The 18782-nt window shown below is 39.7% G+C and overlaps 2 pseudogenes; one reads left to right on the top strand and one right to left on the bottom strand.

The window, feature by feature from the left end:
* Positions 1-10468: 10468 nt before the first annotated feature.
* On the top strand, positions 10469-13080 carry LOC120292724 (annotated as a pseudogene).
* A 2348-nt stretch (positions 13081-15428) lies between these two features.
* LOC120292498 overlaps positions 15429-18782 on the bottom strand; it is a 4641-nt pseudogene continuing 1287 nt past the window's right edge.

Below are 18782 nucleotides of genomic sequence, written 5' to 3'. Positions count from 1 at the left end.
TCCTTTTTTTTTTTAGAAATAGAATAACATGAAAATGATCAACCACGCATGACCACTTAGTCTAGGAATTGACGTTCTTGAAAATATAAAAAGAAATGCATGGACATGTTAGGAAAAACACGACATACTGTTTAGGTACCGAAAGGACGCTAATAGCAATATTAGCGTAACCCGAGTCCCCGAACCTAGATATCTGGTTACATAGGAATCGAGGGAACACTCCCGACCCTCGATTGGGTTTCTAGTTGACCCCCAAAATAAGGCTAGTGGCGACTCCTGCCTATTTTTAGGTTGTTAAATACCTAGACCGTATAAATAAATCCACTGTCACGCGGGTATGAGCTTGGGAGAGCTCGTGATCTCGTGAGGAAACTCGTGATCAAAGTACCCCTAAACCCGACCTTTCCCATCCTTGGATACCATTTCGAGGGGCGGCAAGATCGGGTCGCGACACTCTTCAACATATCCCTCCATCCATGGGCCATAATCTTGTGGGCCAAGCTTTTAGGCCCAACATGAGCGGACCAGCCAACTTAGGCCTATCACAATAATTAATAAAACTATCATCTCCCACTCGCACATGGTGGGCCGAAGCGAGATCCTCTTTACCTCTCTTCAACATTCATACCGATGAATAATTCGTGCAACCAGCATACTTTGAGAGCTCATTGCCATACATCTGTTAGGAATATATAGCAGCTCATAATGGGCATCACACTCTAAATATATTTAGTATATAGTACCATAGATCGATTGATCACATTTATATCTCTCTTGATCTCTTTAAATAATGACATATATATATATATATATATATATGTATGTATGTATGTATTAACAATTATGATTATCTCAAAGACAGTCATAATTGGTCGACTAGTGAATACAAAAACGACAATGTGGTTCTCTAAATTCGATCTTCCTCTTTCCTTCAAACTCTCAATCTCAGTTCAGTTTGATTTTCTAGAAATGTACCATTAGATCGAATCAACTCATGACCATTGGTAACATCCTAAGATAGCAAACACTAAATAGAAATCTTGAAAATAAGTAAGAGTCATGAGAGCACTCAAATTGAGGAACTCTTTTCCTCAAGAGTCTCACACGGCATAAAAGTTGAGATTAAACTTTTGTCACTCTTATTGGTCGTCTCATGCATACGTAGTATAAAATACGTATTACGATATTAATTCATTTCCCATGGAACGTATGTCTACACCTTCAATACCATACAGATGATAGTTCAGACATACCCAATGTCTAACTTAAGTTCACGTATCTACTCATTCACATAATTTATCAAAACTCACATCTAGCATCTTAGACGGATAAAGTAAAATATGTGGGGTATTTTAATTTCGGATATTGTACATATCATGTCCTCATCTTAACACTTAGTTAAGGGGACATATATATTTTAAGCTTGAGATCTCGATTATCACCTAGATAATAAGCTTAAAAACTGTTTCATCTCTATTTATTACATAGTAAATAGATGAAATTACCCGTGTGAGTAGGCTAATCTTATATCTGTTCGACATACTTTCTCAACTTAATATAATGCACTGAGCATTAAGATGCATAAAGATCAAACAAAAATTCATAGACATTAATAATGAAAAAACACAAGTTCATAAATGTGAATAACTCAGGGAAATTACAATTCAGTACATCAGACTCTACGCAATCCTAGAGATTTTACATGACCATAAAACACATCTCTAGGTATTGGCTTTGTCATAGAATCTGCTACCATTCTATGCATAGATATGTACTGTAAGTTCACATCCTTTCGTGCAACCATATCTTTGACAAAGTTATACTTGGTATCTATATGTTTGGTCTTGTCATGATATTTTGGATCTTTGGTGTACGCTATAGCTGCTTGGCTATCACAGTTAACCAATAATGCATTTGCAGCTTTTTCAATAACACCTAAATGATCCAAAAATCTTTTAAGCCAAACTCCTTCTTGTACCGCTACTGATAATGCCACGAACTCAGCTTCCATCGTGGACAAGGCTATACACGTTTGCTTCTTACTGCTCCATGATATGGCGTGATTGTTCAGTAAGAAAGCCAATCCATAGGTAGATTTTCTTTCATCTAAATCTCCTCCCCAATCAGCATCTGAATAGCCTTTAAGTCGCAGATCATTTCCTTGGTAATTCAGCTTGTAATCAGCAGTTCCCTTCAGATACCTCAGTATTCTTTTAACGGCTTTCCAATGTGCTTGACCTGGATTGGATTGGTATCTACTCACCATTCCAACTGCAAAATATATGTCAGGTCTTGTACACATCATAGCGTATATCAAACTCCCAACAGCACTAGCATAAGGAACATGTTTCATTTGTTCCTTCTCTTGTGGAGTTCTTGGACACAGTCTATGGCTCAATCCTTCATCTTTTGCAATAGGAGTGTCTATGGGTTTACAATCTTGCATACGAAATCGTTCAAGAACCTTATTTATATATGTTTCTTGTGAAAGAGATAACGATCTCTTCAAACGATCTCTTGAAATCTTAACTCCAAGAATGTATGTAGCCTCACCCATATCCTTCATCTCAAAGTTGGAAGACAACCAACTCTTGACAAGTATTAACAAACTCCATATTACTTCTGGCAATTAGTAAATCATCAACATATAATGATACGATCACAAATTAATATTTGGATATTTTGATATATACACAATGATCCTCATCTATCATTGTAAAATCATATGCCATTATGGCATTATGAAAACGTATATACCATTGTCTTGATAACTGCTTAAGGCCATATATCGATCTCAAAAGTCAACATACCTTTTCTTCTTGGCCTTTCATTATGAAACCAAGGTTGTTCCATATATATTTCTTCCTTTAATTCTCCATTGAGGAAAGCAGTCTTTACATCCATTTGATGTAACTCAAGATCCATACTAGTCACTATTGTCAGAATAATGCGAATTGAGGTAAATCTCACTACATGAGAAAATGTTTCTTTATAATCAATTCATTTCTATTGATTATACCCCTTCGCCACAAGGCGAGTCTTATGCCTTTCTATCGAGCCATCATTTTTTACGCTTTATTTTGAGAACTCACTTGTTCCCAATAGCTTTGCGTCCTTTTGGAAGATCAACTAGTTTCCAAACTTGGTTTGACTTCATTGACTCAATCTCCTCTTCCATTGCATGAATCCATTTTTCCTTATTAGGGCAAGTTAGAGCCTCATTAATATTTCTTGGCTCATCCTCATCTTATGGAGCAATCATAGAAGTTTCCCCTTCAATGTCAAAACATCAACGGGGAATACTTTTGTGACTTGTTCGCCGTATGGAAATTGTATACTTTGCACATCATTCTCCATCATGCTCCCACTCAGATTAGATAATGACGATATCATCTCATCATGTGGTTGTAATTGAGAGTGGGTTGAATTAAATTCATCACTTCTCATGTTACTCCCACTTGGACGAACTCCATTAATATCATTATCTTGATCTAAGGTTTCAAATAGGAGTAATCTTCACCTATTTCGCCATTCTTAGAAAATTCGTTCTCTAAGAATGTGACATCCTATGATTCAAATTCAGTTATACTCCCACTTTCTTACTCACCTTTGAACACATACCCTTTCGAGTGTTCAGAGTATCTTATGAAAATAGTCTTCTTTCCTCTGGGACCCAATTTCCCAAACTTGTGAGAAGACTCATGAGTATAAGCAGCACAACCACATGGCTTAAGAAAACTTAAGTCCGATTTTCTAGCTGTCCATAACTCATATGGAGTGGAAATAATTAATTTTGAAGGCACTCGGTTAAGTATATAGGCAGTAGTTAACAACGCATCACTCCAAAAAGTGATAGGTAAGTTAGCATGCGCCATCATGGACCTAACCATTTCCAGTAGGGTTCTATTTCTTTTTTCCACAACACCAATTGAGGAGTATATGGAATAGACAACTGTCTTTCTATTCCTTTTTCATCACATAATTTTCTGAACTCATCAGATAAATATTCTAACCTCGATCGGATCTTAATACTTTTATTTTCTTGTCTAATTAATTTTCTATCAAGTTCATAAACCTTTTGAAACAACTTAATACTTTAGATTTATGAGAAATCAAATAGACATATTCGAATAGAGTATAATCATATATAAAAGTGATGAAATAAACAGTCACATGCCTTCCTCTCACATTCATTGGACCACAGACGTCAGAATAGATTAAATGCAGAGGAAATTCAACTATTTTACTTTTCCAAATGGTTTCCTTGTCGTTTTCCCTACTAGGAAATGCTCACATATGGGCAAATCGACTTTTTTAATGTTGCCCAACAAGCCCTCTTTAGCTAGTTTATTCATACGTTGTTGGCCAATATGACCAAGTCTAGCATGCCACACATTCACATCATTATCATATGAATTAGGAGACGTGAGAAGAGAATAACAAACATTTGGATTAACATAGTCAATATCTAATACAATGAAACCATCCAGAAAATAACCACAACCATAGAAATTTGTATCCAAAAACAAATCAACACCTCTATTATGGAAGTTCATATTAAAACCTAACTTGACCAACACTAAAATAGACACTAAATTTCGACGAATCTCCGAGCATACAATACATCATGTAGGAATAAAGTGCGTCCACCACGCATGTTCGGTTGGCGAGATGTCAATTCCTTTTACTTTAGCTCTGGAGTTGTTTCCCACATAGATCCACTTAGTTCTAGTTGCTACTCGTCGGAATTCCACGAATGATTCTCTATCCTTCGCTACATGGTCTGTCGCTCCTGAATCCAGAGTCCACAAAGGATTCAATTCAATTAATAATACATAAATCGACACATAAGCAAAGTTCTGAAAAGTACAAGGGGTGTATACCTTCTTTGGCTCATGACAGTTGCGAGCATAGTGACCCTTCTGTTCACAATTGTAATACTTCACCCTTGTAAGCTTCTTCATTCGATGAAGCTTTCCTCTTTCATGTTAGTTAAGCTTAGGTTTCTTCCCTGAATGACCTGCTTCATTGCATTTCCCTTTATCAAACCAGTTATGACGTTTGCACTTGGAGCTCGAAGCTCCATGTGAGCTAGAACAAGCATGATAGATTTAAGCTTTGCTTAGCCGCCAAGAGGCAGTCCTCTTCCAGCTCAAGATGACGCACTGCATCCTCAAAGGTTTTGATATTCTCATTATGGGTCAGGTGCACCTTCATATGCTCCCAACTCTGAGGCAAGGAACGAATCACTACTTGCACTTATTATTCATCAGTCATGACATGGCTAGCATCTTTCAACTCATTAATCATGTTTGACATCTTTCTAAGATGTTGCTTCATGGTCTGACCATGAGACTTCTTATAAGAGTCAAACCTAATAGTGAGCTGCCTCAGTCTGGTCACCGAAGTATGACCAAATCTTGCTGCCAATGCTTCCCACATTTCTTTGGCATTCTCAAAACGCCTGAACTCTCGCATGACGTCATCCTCCATGCTACTCAGCAACGTAATGCGAGCAAGAGAGTTCTTTTTTTTCCCATGCAGCAAATGCTTCCTTATCTCTCTTATGTTGTGTAATGTTTCCATCTTTAGGTACTTTCATGGTTAGGTTAAGAGCTTTTAGTGCCTTTTGCTCTTCTAACACATATTGGATTTTCATCTGCCATATTTCATAGTTATCGCCGTTGAGCTTCTCACATTTGTTCAGCTGAGCGACTATGCTCTTTGTGGTTGAAGCCATCGATCTGAACATATTAGACACATATGCACGAATTATTAATGTCTATCATTTATGCTTCCATTTTGCATAAACCCATCATATAAAAGAATAATTTCAAGTAAGATTTCAGAATCAAAAGGTCACTATATTTCCAATCATCCTCCAAAAATCCTACTTAAAACTATCATTAATATAATTGTCTTATGCAAAATAAATTCTATGAAATTACAAAAACTTCTATGAATTACCCACATCAATCAACAATAACAGAAATCAAATAATACTTGATATCAAATAATGATATAATAATAATGTTTTCACATAATACAACTAACATATCAGTTGCCACACCATCAATAACTAGGTAGATAACATTACATAAGATGTCCACAAAGCACACTAAATAAAGACCAGCCAAAACATCTAGCACCAAGTCAATATACGAACTGGGAAATATCCTCTTTTGTTCAATTTCTTGATATTTTCCCTTGTAACAATCCAGTAATAATCATCTATAAAATCCATCACAATTTTCCTATATGAAGCGGCTTTGTTGACATCCCATATGCGATTCAACACTTCTTGCCATTCTGGTAGAAGAGTGTCCATGAAAAATCACACTATCTCGGGTTGTAGCATTGGGACGACCATTCCATATGACCTTTGAATTTTCCCGTTGATTTCAAGAACGTGATCAATTAAGTTGCCACTCTCCCATCGATGATCAATCGGCTCGGCTATCAACTTAGAAAGCCTTTCCTTTTGTTCATCGATAATTGCGCGAATAGGTGTGTACAACCTAAGGGGAGGCATTGTTCCTGCAACAAATGCAAAACAAATAAGGAATCACATATAATCCACATAGACTTAATTGGAAAAAGAAACACATTCTTTTCCTCCCTTTTTTTTGGGTCAATGGTCAAAGTCAACGGTCAACCGGGTCGGAGTCAAGGTCAACGGGTTGGACCGGTCGGACCGGTCGGGGCTAGTTGGGCCGGTCGGACGGATCGACCCGGCACGTGCGACACGCGTGCAGTTGATGTCACGATGACATTAGTTGGCGCGTGCCTTACATGAGCCATCGATGGCCCCCGCATGTGTGTGCAATGCCCCACGCGTGCATGCGTCTTCCACGCGCCTACATCTTACCGAATTGGCGTGTGCAACACGCCCGCCGTTTCGCTTCGGCTGCGCATGGGGCGCGTCGACCTTTGGCCGCCACTCGTCTTGCTCGTCTCAATGAGACCTTCGACCCTATGCCATCAGAAACTGATTTCGACTTACAGAAAATTTAAAAAAAAAAACGGATGAACAATGCTCGGGTGTCGGGATTTTTCCACCCCAATCGGTGTCGGCCGATTTTTCACGAAAATTCAATCAAAAATCATTCATAAACATGAAAGGGGTCGGGAAAACATGAAACTACGGCTCTGATACCAATGTAGAGAATTATTGATTCCCTAAAATGGATTCGACACTAAATCGAACCCTTAAAACAAGTGCGGAAGACGAGCTTGGGAAAATCACATGTATCACCGATCCTAAGGCACATCACAGAATCGAACGTACCTTTATTGCCACATATTAAACACCGAACCGATATGAGGAAGAAAACTGATCCCGTTCAATTCGATGACGTCAATTGCCTTGAAGGGAAGAGAGTGTCGTCTCTTTTGTCTATTTTTCTTTCTTTTGGAGGGAGAGAGGGAGGAGGAACGTACGTACTGCCAAAAGGTGCGTTCCTCCCTCTCTTTTCCCCCTTAAATACGTCCTCTCCAAAGGACGTGTCCCTTCAACGCAAAGACGTCCCCCAAAAGTTACAACTCTTCAACGTATCCTCTTCATCCATGGGCCTTAATTTGTGGGCAGGCTTTTAGGCCCAACATGGGCGGACGGGCCAACTTAGGCCCATCACAATACAAATAAAACCATCACTCTTGATCTGATGCACCTCGGCGTCCTCCGGAATTGGGTACCCTAAAATGTAATATCGCGCCAATCATAAAGGAGTAGTGCAAAGGTTCAATCGCTTGTATTTGTAGAGATCATAATGGAAGAATTATGGATATGTACTCCAGTCGAGTCCTGGCGCGATCCACTTTTAAAGTGGAGGTTTTAGCTCTTATCTATTCTCTTCAGCATCTACTCAGACAACAGCTCCATGAAGCTCATCTGGAGGTGGAATCCGACTGTCTTACTCTTGTTGAAGCACTGCAAGGCAAGCGACCGTAGCCATGGGACCTCCGACCACTGTTCAAGGAAGCTATCGTTCTACAATCTAGGTTTTCTAACCTAACGCTGCAATACTGCCACCGTTAAGCTAACCTAGTAGCCGATTGGGCTGTGAAGGCTCGTAACTTAGTCTTAGCCCATCACTCAGTTTCGGTCCATAACTGGATCCTATTTCCGCCTTATGTTTTGCTTGATCTAGTTTATGCTGATGCCTTATCTTCAGGTTGTAAACTTTCCTTATATTGAATGTGGCATGTGTTTGACCAAAAAAAAAAAAAATAGAAACGGGAGGTCCCCCACTCATGTTCATCAAGTTTCTATTTCAATCTTGTGAGTTTGAACTAGGTAAATCATTTGATATCACTACCTTTTTATCAATTGATTTTGTTGTTTTTGAATCAAGCCTTGTTGATTTTCGGTTTTGGCTTTATTCTATTTGAAGGCGATTTAAAGCTCCAAATTTGAAGTTGTTTTCGAGATAAGTGAAAACCCTACACGCTAAGTTGTGTCGATCCACTTAGCTTTTGACTTGGTTAGTTGTTATGTGTGAACTTAGTGTAAGTATGCGAAATAGGAATGTGAATGTGATGTGATGGTTTGATCTATTTTGTGGATTTCTTACATGGCTAGAATGTGTTTGATTGTTTTTTTTAGGTGCCGCGTCATGTGATATGTGTAAATGATGAATTGAATTTGGAAGTGTTTTGTAAATTTCAGATTTGACTATCGTTGATAACATTTGCTTATTAAGTCTGAATCCGAGTTGCTTCTATGTCTGATGCTTTTGAATCTGATTTGCTCTTGAGTCAGATATACTCTCTAAGTTTGACTTGCTTTTTGAGTTGGAACCTCCCTAAGTCTGATTTGCCCATTGAGTATATTCACTCACGAATCTAAATATCATTTTCTTATGTTCAAATCCACCTTAACAGAACCATTTTCTTATGTTCAAATTTTCCCAATTAGAACCATTTCCTTATGAACAGGCGTTCCTATTAAGAATTACTTGTGTTTTAGACTTTCTATTCAAAATCATTTCCTTGTGTTTCAGACTTTCCCGTTCAGAATCAATTCTTGTGTTTCAAACTTTCTGTTCATAATCATTTCCTCATGTTACGGACTTTCCCATTCAGGATCATTTCTTGTGTTTTAGACTTTCTACTCAGAATCATTTCCTTATCTTTCAGACTTTCCCGTCCAGAATCACTTATTGTGTTTCAAACTTTCTGTTCACAATTATTTCCTTATGTCAGACTTTCCTGCTCAAAATCATTTCTTGTGTTTTAGATTTTCACAGAATCATTTCCTTATGTTTGAAACTTTCCTGTTCAGAATCACTTCCCTTATTTTAGTGCCTCACTTGCTTTGAGCTTTAGTACGAGTCGCCTAGAAGACTCCCAACTGGATTTTGATATGTATGACCGCCTTTTCAGCCTTCCTAGTTTTCCACAGCTTAGATGAATCCATCATGCACAGAAGCTCGACTTCTAGCTTATCGTCTGCTTGATGTCCAATTCCTAATTCGATATGCCGGTAGTGGGCTGCCAGTGGAATTAATAAAATGATTCAGATGAAGAAGGGGAAAGTACTCTCTTGCAGAGGTGACTACATACAACGAGTTACGAAATAAAAGGATCAACAAAATAAGGATGGGAGAAGAAATTCCGATAATGCCAAAGGGAATATGCAGCTAGTTTTATGTTCACATTTTGATGCTTAAAATGGTCATCCCAGACAAAAGACATTATTGGCTGAACAAAAAAAAAAAAAAAAAAAGAATCTCCGTCAGTTCAGAAACTTAGTCATACAAATTTGAGCCATTAGAGTCATAATAATCCCAAAATCTTTTCCCAATATATTCTGCAGAAAGCAATAAAGAAGACAAATATAAATGGATCAAGGGAAATAAGAATTTTCTTTTTTAAAGATTTTCATGAAAATTCATAAACTTTCGTCAGATTAATTTATGATTTATGCCTAACTAATCTATAAAATCGTTATTTAAAAGTTAGTAAGATGGTTAGAAGTTGATTTATAAAATGTCTCATGTTTCTTATAACCTAATCTTCCCAATTTTACAGAATTTGTGTTCAAAATTTTAAAATAGATCAGGTATTCATATTTTCAAATTTGAAACAGTATATTAGGTTCACTTGGTGAGTACTTTACAATTATATTCCTAGTTGCCTCCTTTTGCGCATTAGATGAAGGAAAGTGAGGGTGTGCTGAGTTGTGGCTTTCATTATTACATTCTTGTTTAAAGCCTTAAAGAGTACGTTATTCACAAAGAAGTGAACTTATGGATACTGGAACAAAAAAAAGAAAAGGAACTTTTTAGATCTTTCTTAGATACTCTTTCCCCAAAATAGACAAGACTATCTTGATGCACTTTAAATTCCATCACCTCAAAAAAGGCAAAGAATCCTCTCAAAAATCTTTGCTATTTCTACTGCTCAGTAATTGTCTCCCTGGTGCGTGATTCGCACCGTCTCTTTCTTCCTCTCAAGAATTCAATTGCCGACTACCCGCTGCGAGAGAGATGGCTGCAGAGATTGGAGGGAACAAGAAGGCATGTGTTATTGAGGGACTGGTTTGTGGCTTCTGTGCTGATCAAGCTTTTGCTTGAGAAGGTTATGCTGTGAATACAACTGTTAGGACCCAGGTTGGTCTCCTTTTACCTTTTTCTTCTAAAAACATGTAAAGATCAAGTATTTCCTCCATCTGCTTGGTCTGTCGGTACACACGTGAATGCTCTGTTTTGATAGCATATTCCTTCATTGATTGCTGATTAGTTCCTTGCAGTTGGACCCCATTTGTTTGAGAAAAGCCAATTTACCCTCCAAAAGAACGCAAAATTTCATTTCACTTCCAGTGCTCAAACTTTTGCCAATTCACCAGTAGATGAAACCAAGTTCTTCCATTTAGCTTAATCTGAACAGCAGGATTCAGGTCGTCAGTTTGCCATTACTATAGTGTATGTTTCACGTGATCAGTGAGAACGGCTCACGAGAGTGGTACACGCAATAAAATTAGCCACGACATAGTTCTGACTTTTTAGATCGCATTTTAGTAATTTGGTAGTGCTCACAGACTACGGAAGTATTCTCATACTCCAGCAACATGGCATGGCTTGATTGTGTGGAAGCTGCAGAACTAATGGATAGGGCACTGAAGTTGGAACTGTTTGTTGATTTGCTATTTTACATTGGTGCAAATAATCAAAAGAGGGTATCCCATCTCAATGAGCTCCAGCAGTTGGGTGTCCTCAAGATTCAGGGCAGATCTCACCCGATGAATCGAGCTTCGATGCTCCTATAGCCGGGCTGTGTCTTTGTCTTCCATGTCGCGACCCCAGCCTCTAAAGACCCTGAGGTATGTAATGAGTGCATCACTTGGGAGCTATCGTGACGACCTGCACTGGGCTGTACGAAAGACGGACTAAGATCCATCTTCAGTGCACGGGCGAGACTAAGTGCATATCTCCTATCCCACATCACTTAGGAAAGTCCTAGCCTAGTTTATAAGGTTGGGTTCCTCTAAACTATATACATGTGTTTTTTTGGGTAGTATGGGCTGTCCAGGAAACAAACTGGCATAACTTTTAGTGTTTAAAGCGGACGATAGTACGGTGGAGACCTGGGTCCTTCAGGTGATATCAAAGCTGACTCCCCAGCGTCTTGGGCGGTACAGAGGAGGATCTTACAGAGGGACCGACTAAGATCCCGCCCGGTAGTACGCGGGCAAGATTAAGTACGTATCTCTCCTATTCCACATCGCTTAGGAGGAATTTGGCTAAATAAGGACTTAGTGTTCAAAGTTAAACAACATGTATATAGCGGAGACCGGTCCTTACATTTACAGTAATTTTCGATGATACATTTTTACTGGGTTTTGAAACCGCTTCTGCTCTAATTTTACAGAATGACATGATCAAGCCAGCCATGCAGGGTGTCCTGAATGTTATCAGAGCTTGCGCCAGGGCGAAGGCAGTGAAACGACTCGTGTGGACTTCATCAGCAGCTGCAGTTTCGATCAACAATCTTCAGGGACGGGTTTGGTCATGGACGAGAAAACTGGACTGACGTTGAGTTCCTGACCTCTGTGAAGCCGCCTGACTGGGCAAAATCAGTTGGCCATGGGGTGTTCGATTTGACTTTTGAGCTGGTAAAGAAGTCAATACGAAAATGATGGGTTTTCCAATTTCACTATTTTAAGGGGTACCCCGCTTCCAAGATGCTGGCGGAGAAAGCAGCGTGGAGATTTGCGGAGGAAAACGATGTGGACCTTATAACTGTCATCTCTCAACCCTCCTGGCTGGCCGTTCTCTCACGCAGGATGTCCCCAGCAGCGTCTGTCTTGCAATGTCGCTGATAACAGGTCGACAACCGTCCACAGTACTATAAGTTCATTAACTTGAGAGACCGGACACAACTGATCCTGAGCGGGAACAAAACTAATCACAGAAATGCACAAGAGAAACGTGCTTGTCCTAATGCCTCTGATATTTCTTTTTGCAGGAAACTTGTTCTGGATAAATGGCCTGAAAGACATGCAAATGCTGTCGGGTTCTATTTTATCACGCATGTTGAGGACGCCTGCTGCGCTCACATTTTGTGGCCGAAAATGAATCTGCTTCTGGACGATACATCTGCTGCGCTGCCAACACCTGTCTTCCAGAACTCGCAAAGTTCCTGAACAAAATACCCCGGTACAAAGTCCCAACAGAGTAAGTCACTACCAACTTTCTGGTACATTTGTATGCGCAGGTTATTCAAAAGACCAATCTCGTTGTCATTATAATTGTGAGCCGATTTCCTTACGCAGTTTTGGGGATTCCCGTCCAAGGGCAAGTTGATTCTCTCTTCGGAGAAACTAATCAATGAGGGCTTCACTTACAAGTACCGCATTGACAGTATCTATGACCAATCTGTCGAATACTTCAAGGAAAAGGGACTGCTGCAGGTGTAGTAATTTCTGTCGGCATTGCGGTTCTGCAGAAATCAAAGCAATGCTTGACCAGGAAGATGTGAAAGAAAAACAGGTCCTTGAGATCCATCGATCAGCCTGTTCTAATTGAATGACGCATGGATGTGAATAGAAAAGTGTAGCTCTTGCATCTTTCCTAAACCATGAACCGTGTGAGATAAGTGATCTTAAGACGCGAGTTTCTCTATTCTCTGGAACAGATGTGGAACGGAAATCCGTTTGGTAACACAATTTGATTTTTCTATTTTTGGAATAGATTTCTATTCCAAAAATAGACTTGAAGAAGAAATCAGAAGCCAAATAAAATAGAAATTAAGAAATTGATTTCTGTTAAGAAATCAATTTCTATTCCATAAATTTTGTCAGGCATTCCCAAATATTTGCTTTAGTAGCTGAGAACCTAATCTAATGGACCTGTTGGTTTTGTCAGAGAAGTTGATTTACCTTTACTACATCTATCAGCTTAGTTTCACTTAATCTTTTGTAGTAACAATGACACTATAAGCTAAGAAAGACAATAACCTCTTAAAATCAAAGACAAGGCAGTGCAAATAAAACTATTTTGAATGAGAGGAGAGAATATGACATGTCAAATTATAGAATATTCCCTTTTAAAAAAATTCTATCAGGTTGTGTATAATTTTATGTGTGATAATATTAATGAATACAATCATTGCAATTACTCAGGTACCTTTGCCACACGGTTTAGGATTTAAGGTTTATCGAAACAAACAGGCCCAACAAATTCGAAGCTAACTCCTAATCCCTTGGTTATTTCACAAAAGCGATGTGCAGGCATCTCGCAAGTCGATGAATAGGCAGCTCCTAGTCCTAAATTTTATAAGCTGTGCTTGCATATACATAAAGGCACAAAAGCTATCAAGTAAAACTCAACTCTACCTACTCCGTAGGCCCTTCCTCTCTGTGCATTCCTGCTAGATTCATAAAATTGACTGCAAGCCGCAAAATTGGCACTCTAAGACCTTCATAAATAGAATCTAAAACACATTAACGAAGAAAAAAGAGACAGAGAGAGAGAGCGCTCATTTCCTCTGACCAGGCGCTCGCTGCGCCCTTCGTAGGGTCTCCTCTGTTGACCGATGGCCGTGTCCTTTGGCGTTTCAATATGTGCAGAGCGTGGAAGCCACCGGAGTTCAAAAGCAGGAGCTGATGGCAGAAGTCGTGGGAGACCAGCGTTGCCGAGGCTGCTGGGATCAGTGCAGGAGGCCTCGCTGGTCGTAGAAAGTCACTATGATACTGGGAATACCGCCGCCGCATCGGGGGCGCTCGTGATGGTCAGCATTCGCGTTGCATGGAAGTAACGCCGCGGACAGCAATCAGCGAACGTCTGGAGAACGGAGTCCCCGTCAGGAATGGGCCAGCGATTGGCGTTGCTCTCTCCGTTCTCTTCAGTGTATATTGCATACATCCTGCAGTTTCTTGTTCTTTCAAGCTCTTCTTTTGTTCAAAATTCTCCTTTTACCTCCACTGCTTCAGGACTGGTTCTTCCAGGTTTCAAAACTCTTCACTCGCTTTGGCCGTATCCTGATCTTGCAAATTCAGTTTTTCTTGGAATCAAATCAGATCTTGATCACCACTTTCCTCTCTTAATACCTTCATTCCACATTTCAAATCCAATTTTGAAAGTCGCGCTTATCGTGAAATTTTCTTTGAAAAAGTATATCAGAATCCTAACAATATCTGTTTTGCCCTTGCAACATGGGCGATGCAAACGAGTTCGTCCTAAATGCTATCAGTACCTAAATATAATGGGATGTAATATATGTTTAGGGGTCAAGTCCATTCCTAATTTTATGGAAAAGTCAAAATTTAGATATTAATAACAAGGAAATTATCTGATCTTATCATCTGAGTCGAATGCCAAAAAAGAAATTATTGGAGAAACCTACGAGGAACAGTGAGAAACATAATAGAATTGCATAGTTCGATCAAAGTGTCGACACCCATTTTACGAGGTGCACAAGACGCCAAGAAATCCCTACAAATTCGAAGAATTCAAAGTTTACAATCACCTAATCAATCGGGGTACTTTCCAGCCTCCAATTACACCCAAAACAGATCAACAGTTATTATCTCACAATAACTCAATAACTCGCTCGAGAAAACTTACAAAAATAAAACCAACGCCCTCCTTATTTGCCTTGTTTATGTCCAACGAATAAAATTCCATGTATACCGTGCCTGCTGGTCCTAAAGATTTTGGCCGTCTAAAACTCTATGCAGTTAACGGTTGTAATTCATAAAGAGTAATTTCCCTTTGCTTATTTGTTGCTAAGCTTTCTTCTATTTTCCTCCAAAGTCCAAAGGGCTTTTATCTCTCTTAGCAAAATCAAGAACAAGGTAGTTATTTAGTCTATTTCAGTTGTCTCTGCCATTTGATTGTAACAGGTACTGTGCATTGTTCTCATTCACATAAACAAGCGGCCCTCTCACGCAACTTAACTGGACAGGACAATACAAGTCCACAACTTCATGTGACAAGTAGAATCTTGCCGACATGCTGGCTGCTTTCCATGAGCCGGTGGCCCTCTGCCGCTTCGGCTAGAGGAAGATACTTGTAAACCACAGGCTTCACTTTGCCTTGCTCGATGGCTGGCCACACTTTCTTCTCTACCTCATCTACGATCGCATCTTTATTCTCTGGGCTTCTGGTACGCAAGCCCGCCGCTGCATATACAAACACATAAGTTTACAATGATTTTGCGAAAAGAATATTGCCAATATCACCGTTTGACGTGCTCAAATCATATGCATGAAGTGCCCAAGTTCCATAAGGTAATGGCTTCTATGGCGCTAACTGTATCAGAAGAATCCTCAACCAATCCAAATATCCAATTGCCAACCACATCAAGCTCAAGAACCAACAAAATGCATTGAGCGAACCTTTGCACAGTGAGGCGTCTGGCCAGAATACTTCTCAGATCCACTTGTGTCACTGCTCCACTCTGAGTGCCGATGATGAATAGCCTCCCATCCAAATTCAAGCTATCCAGGTTTCTCTGGAAGTAGGATGCACCAACGCAGTCCAGAATCACATCGACACCTGCCAAAATGAATTTTTGGAAATAAATTCCCTTTCGCAGACCAACATAGCGTTGCATGGTTCATCTATAACTTCATGGTTTATGTGAAATCTCACTTATAAGCCTCAACAATCAGAACGACTGGATCTGTGTTTAAAAGAATGATTTCTATGTCAAGACATGGCTTTGCCAAGTTAAAATCACCCTCATAATGCTTGGACACAACATCAGTCAACTTCTTGTGATTCAGGGCGAAAAGGATTAACTTAACTACACATCTACAGACCTTCCCCTCTAATCAACCAAAGTAATAAGAGCAGATAACACCGTGAAAAGGCATTTTATTGCCTCTGTAACAGAGTGAGAATGTCACACAAAAGCCAACATGAATAATAAGTTGCAGGAAATGCAGAAAAGCAAGTGTAGCAAGATTATGTGAAAAAGGTTTAGTAATTGCTCCCTCCTGTTTCTAAAATAATATACCAATCATCTTCCATATGAATAAAAGAACACTTAACTCCCAATCAAGTGATTATGTCTGATGACTTTTGATCGATATCAAGAACAAAAATATGCATGATGCACCTTTTCCTACAGTTTCTTCTTTCACTCGTGCAACAAAGTCCTCTGTTTTGTAGTTGATGCAAACATCTGCACCCAGATCCTTGCAAGCAGCTAACTTTTCTTCACTTCCTGTGAATCGAAGATGCGACAAAGTTATAGTTTTGAAAGGGCCAAGTTTGCAGAAGCTTCAATTAGTTTGAAGATACCTGCTGTTACAAATACCCTAGCACCATAGTATTTTGCTATCTGAATAGCAAATGTGCCGATTCCACTAGAGCCACCATGTATCTGTAATTTTCATTAGCATGCTAATGAATGAAAACAATGGTAGAAGAAATTGGGATAATAATAGCCAAATGAAACTAAGCAAATGAGACGTTACTTTCATCCCATGAGAAATTTGCTTGTTCTCATTAAAGAATTCTACTTGTACTTAAGATTCTACGCTTAGCCTTCCCAAGCATCACTATCAAATGCCCTTTGGATGCGAAGTGAAGGGCTGCTGAAGTGTTGCCCATACTTATGTATTTCAATATTGATCCATCTTAGAAAATTGTCAAGAGAAAAAGGGCAACTGAAAAAGTGAAAAACTCAGGTACTAAAGCTAATTGCTTCCCAAGGCTAAGCAGCAAAATGGAAACACCTTCACTAAACATTAGTTATCACATGACCACATAAGACGTCCACACAGTCATAGCCTCAAGCCATTACCAAGAATGTTTCCCCTGCAGAGAGGTGACTCATCATGAAGACAGTGGACCAAACAGTGCAAGCCACTTCTGGGAAACTCTCGCAGCATCCTTAAGCGAAATTCCAGCAGGAACAGGAAGAACTTGCCCTGCTGGAACTGCTACTTTCTCTGCATAACCTCCTCCAGCAAGCAGAGCACAAACCTGCACATCACCAATTATCGCATTGCCACTTTCTTGTAATCGTGTTAATATTACCTTTGACATCTCAAAAGCCAGCAGTCCTCAAACAACTAAAACAATATAAAATCATCACAGCTTCAAACATAAAAGTTCCTACATAAAACAGCCCTCAAGGAATATTGATTTCCTCAGTAACCACCCATATTCTGGGTAGATATTAAAACATTTGCTAAATTCTAGGATCCAAAATATATACAAATACAGTTCCCAGCTGCAGTTTCTTGCTGATATTGCAATTAACATCCCTCAATCATGGGGTGTGGCACTTTGACCCCAAATTAAAAAGCTTATTGTTTCCTGTTTAAATGATCTCCTCAACACCAGAAAATTAGGCATGTCTCCCAATAAAAGCTGCTAAGCCAAAATCTGCCAGGAAAGTTCTGTTTACATATAGCAAATTGGAAATGTCTGAAACAGTATTTTGCATACTATTCTACATAGGTGACGGTACCCTGCCACCCTCTTGGTACCTTCCTGATGAAATTTTTATTGATCACAAAGAAATCGTTTATAGCAGGAACAAACATGAGGTACCATGTTGAAGATTATGGTACAATTGGTTCGCCATCAGATAGGTTTGTCCATAGGCCATCCAATCTCAGAACATTTGACTACCTTAAACCATGCAGATTGTTACAGAGCAGTCTGTCAGCATATCTACCGCATTTCCTTTACAGGCAAATCTTCCACACACACATGCTTCCTAATACGAGTGGTTTACGTCCGAATTGCAAGAAAACATTGCAAGAATTCTACTTTAAACCAAATTGCACATCCAGAAGCAATAATATACTGCAAAATTCGCGATCCAGGCACTAGGATACACTACTGAAAAACCCAAGAAAAGGGGATGCTAATTACTACCCGGCGTGATTAAACCAAGCAGCTTTCCTCAGTACTACACCCTCAAACTGTGAAAAGTCAAACCTTTCAATCTAATAGAAGAAAAAGCGATTGTGTTTACAAACGGGTTAGAGATCCACACAACAACGCCCATATCACATAATTCGACCCTTATAACAAAGACCCACCAAGAAATTCAACTCATTTCACCCACAAATCCAGCTAACAAAGCGAAAAAAAAGGAAGAGGCAAAAAAGATCACCTGATCCCCAACTTTCCATCGGGACACGCCCTTCCCGACGGCCTCGATCGTCCCGGAGCACTCGAGGCCCGGGTACTCGCTCGCGCCCTTCGGGGGCGGTGCATGCCCCTCCGCTGCAGCGTGTCGGCCCGGTTCCAGCGCGGTGGCCGCGACCCTGACGAGGACGTGGCCGTCCTCGAGCTTCGGGTCCTCGACTTCCT

Source organism: Eucalyptus grandis, chromosome 4, assembly GCF_016545825.1.
Source record: "Eucalyptus grandis isolate ANBG69807.140 chromosome 4, ASM1654582v1, whole genome shotgun sequence".
NCBI lineage: Eukaryota > Viridiplantae > Streptophyta > Magnoliopsida > Myrtales > Myrtaceae > Eucalyptus > Eucalyptus grandis.
The sequence above is the reverse complement of the archived record's forward strand: the minus strand, read 5'-3'. Positions and strand labels throughout refer to the sequence as shown.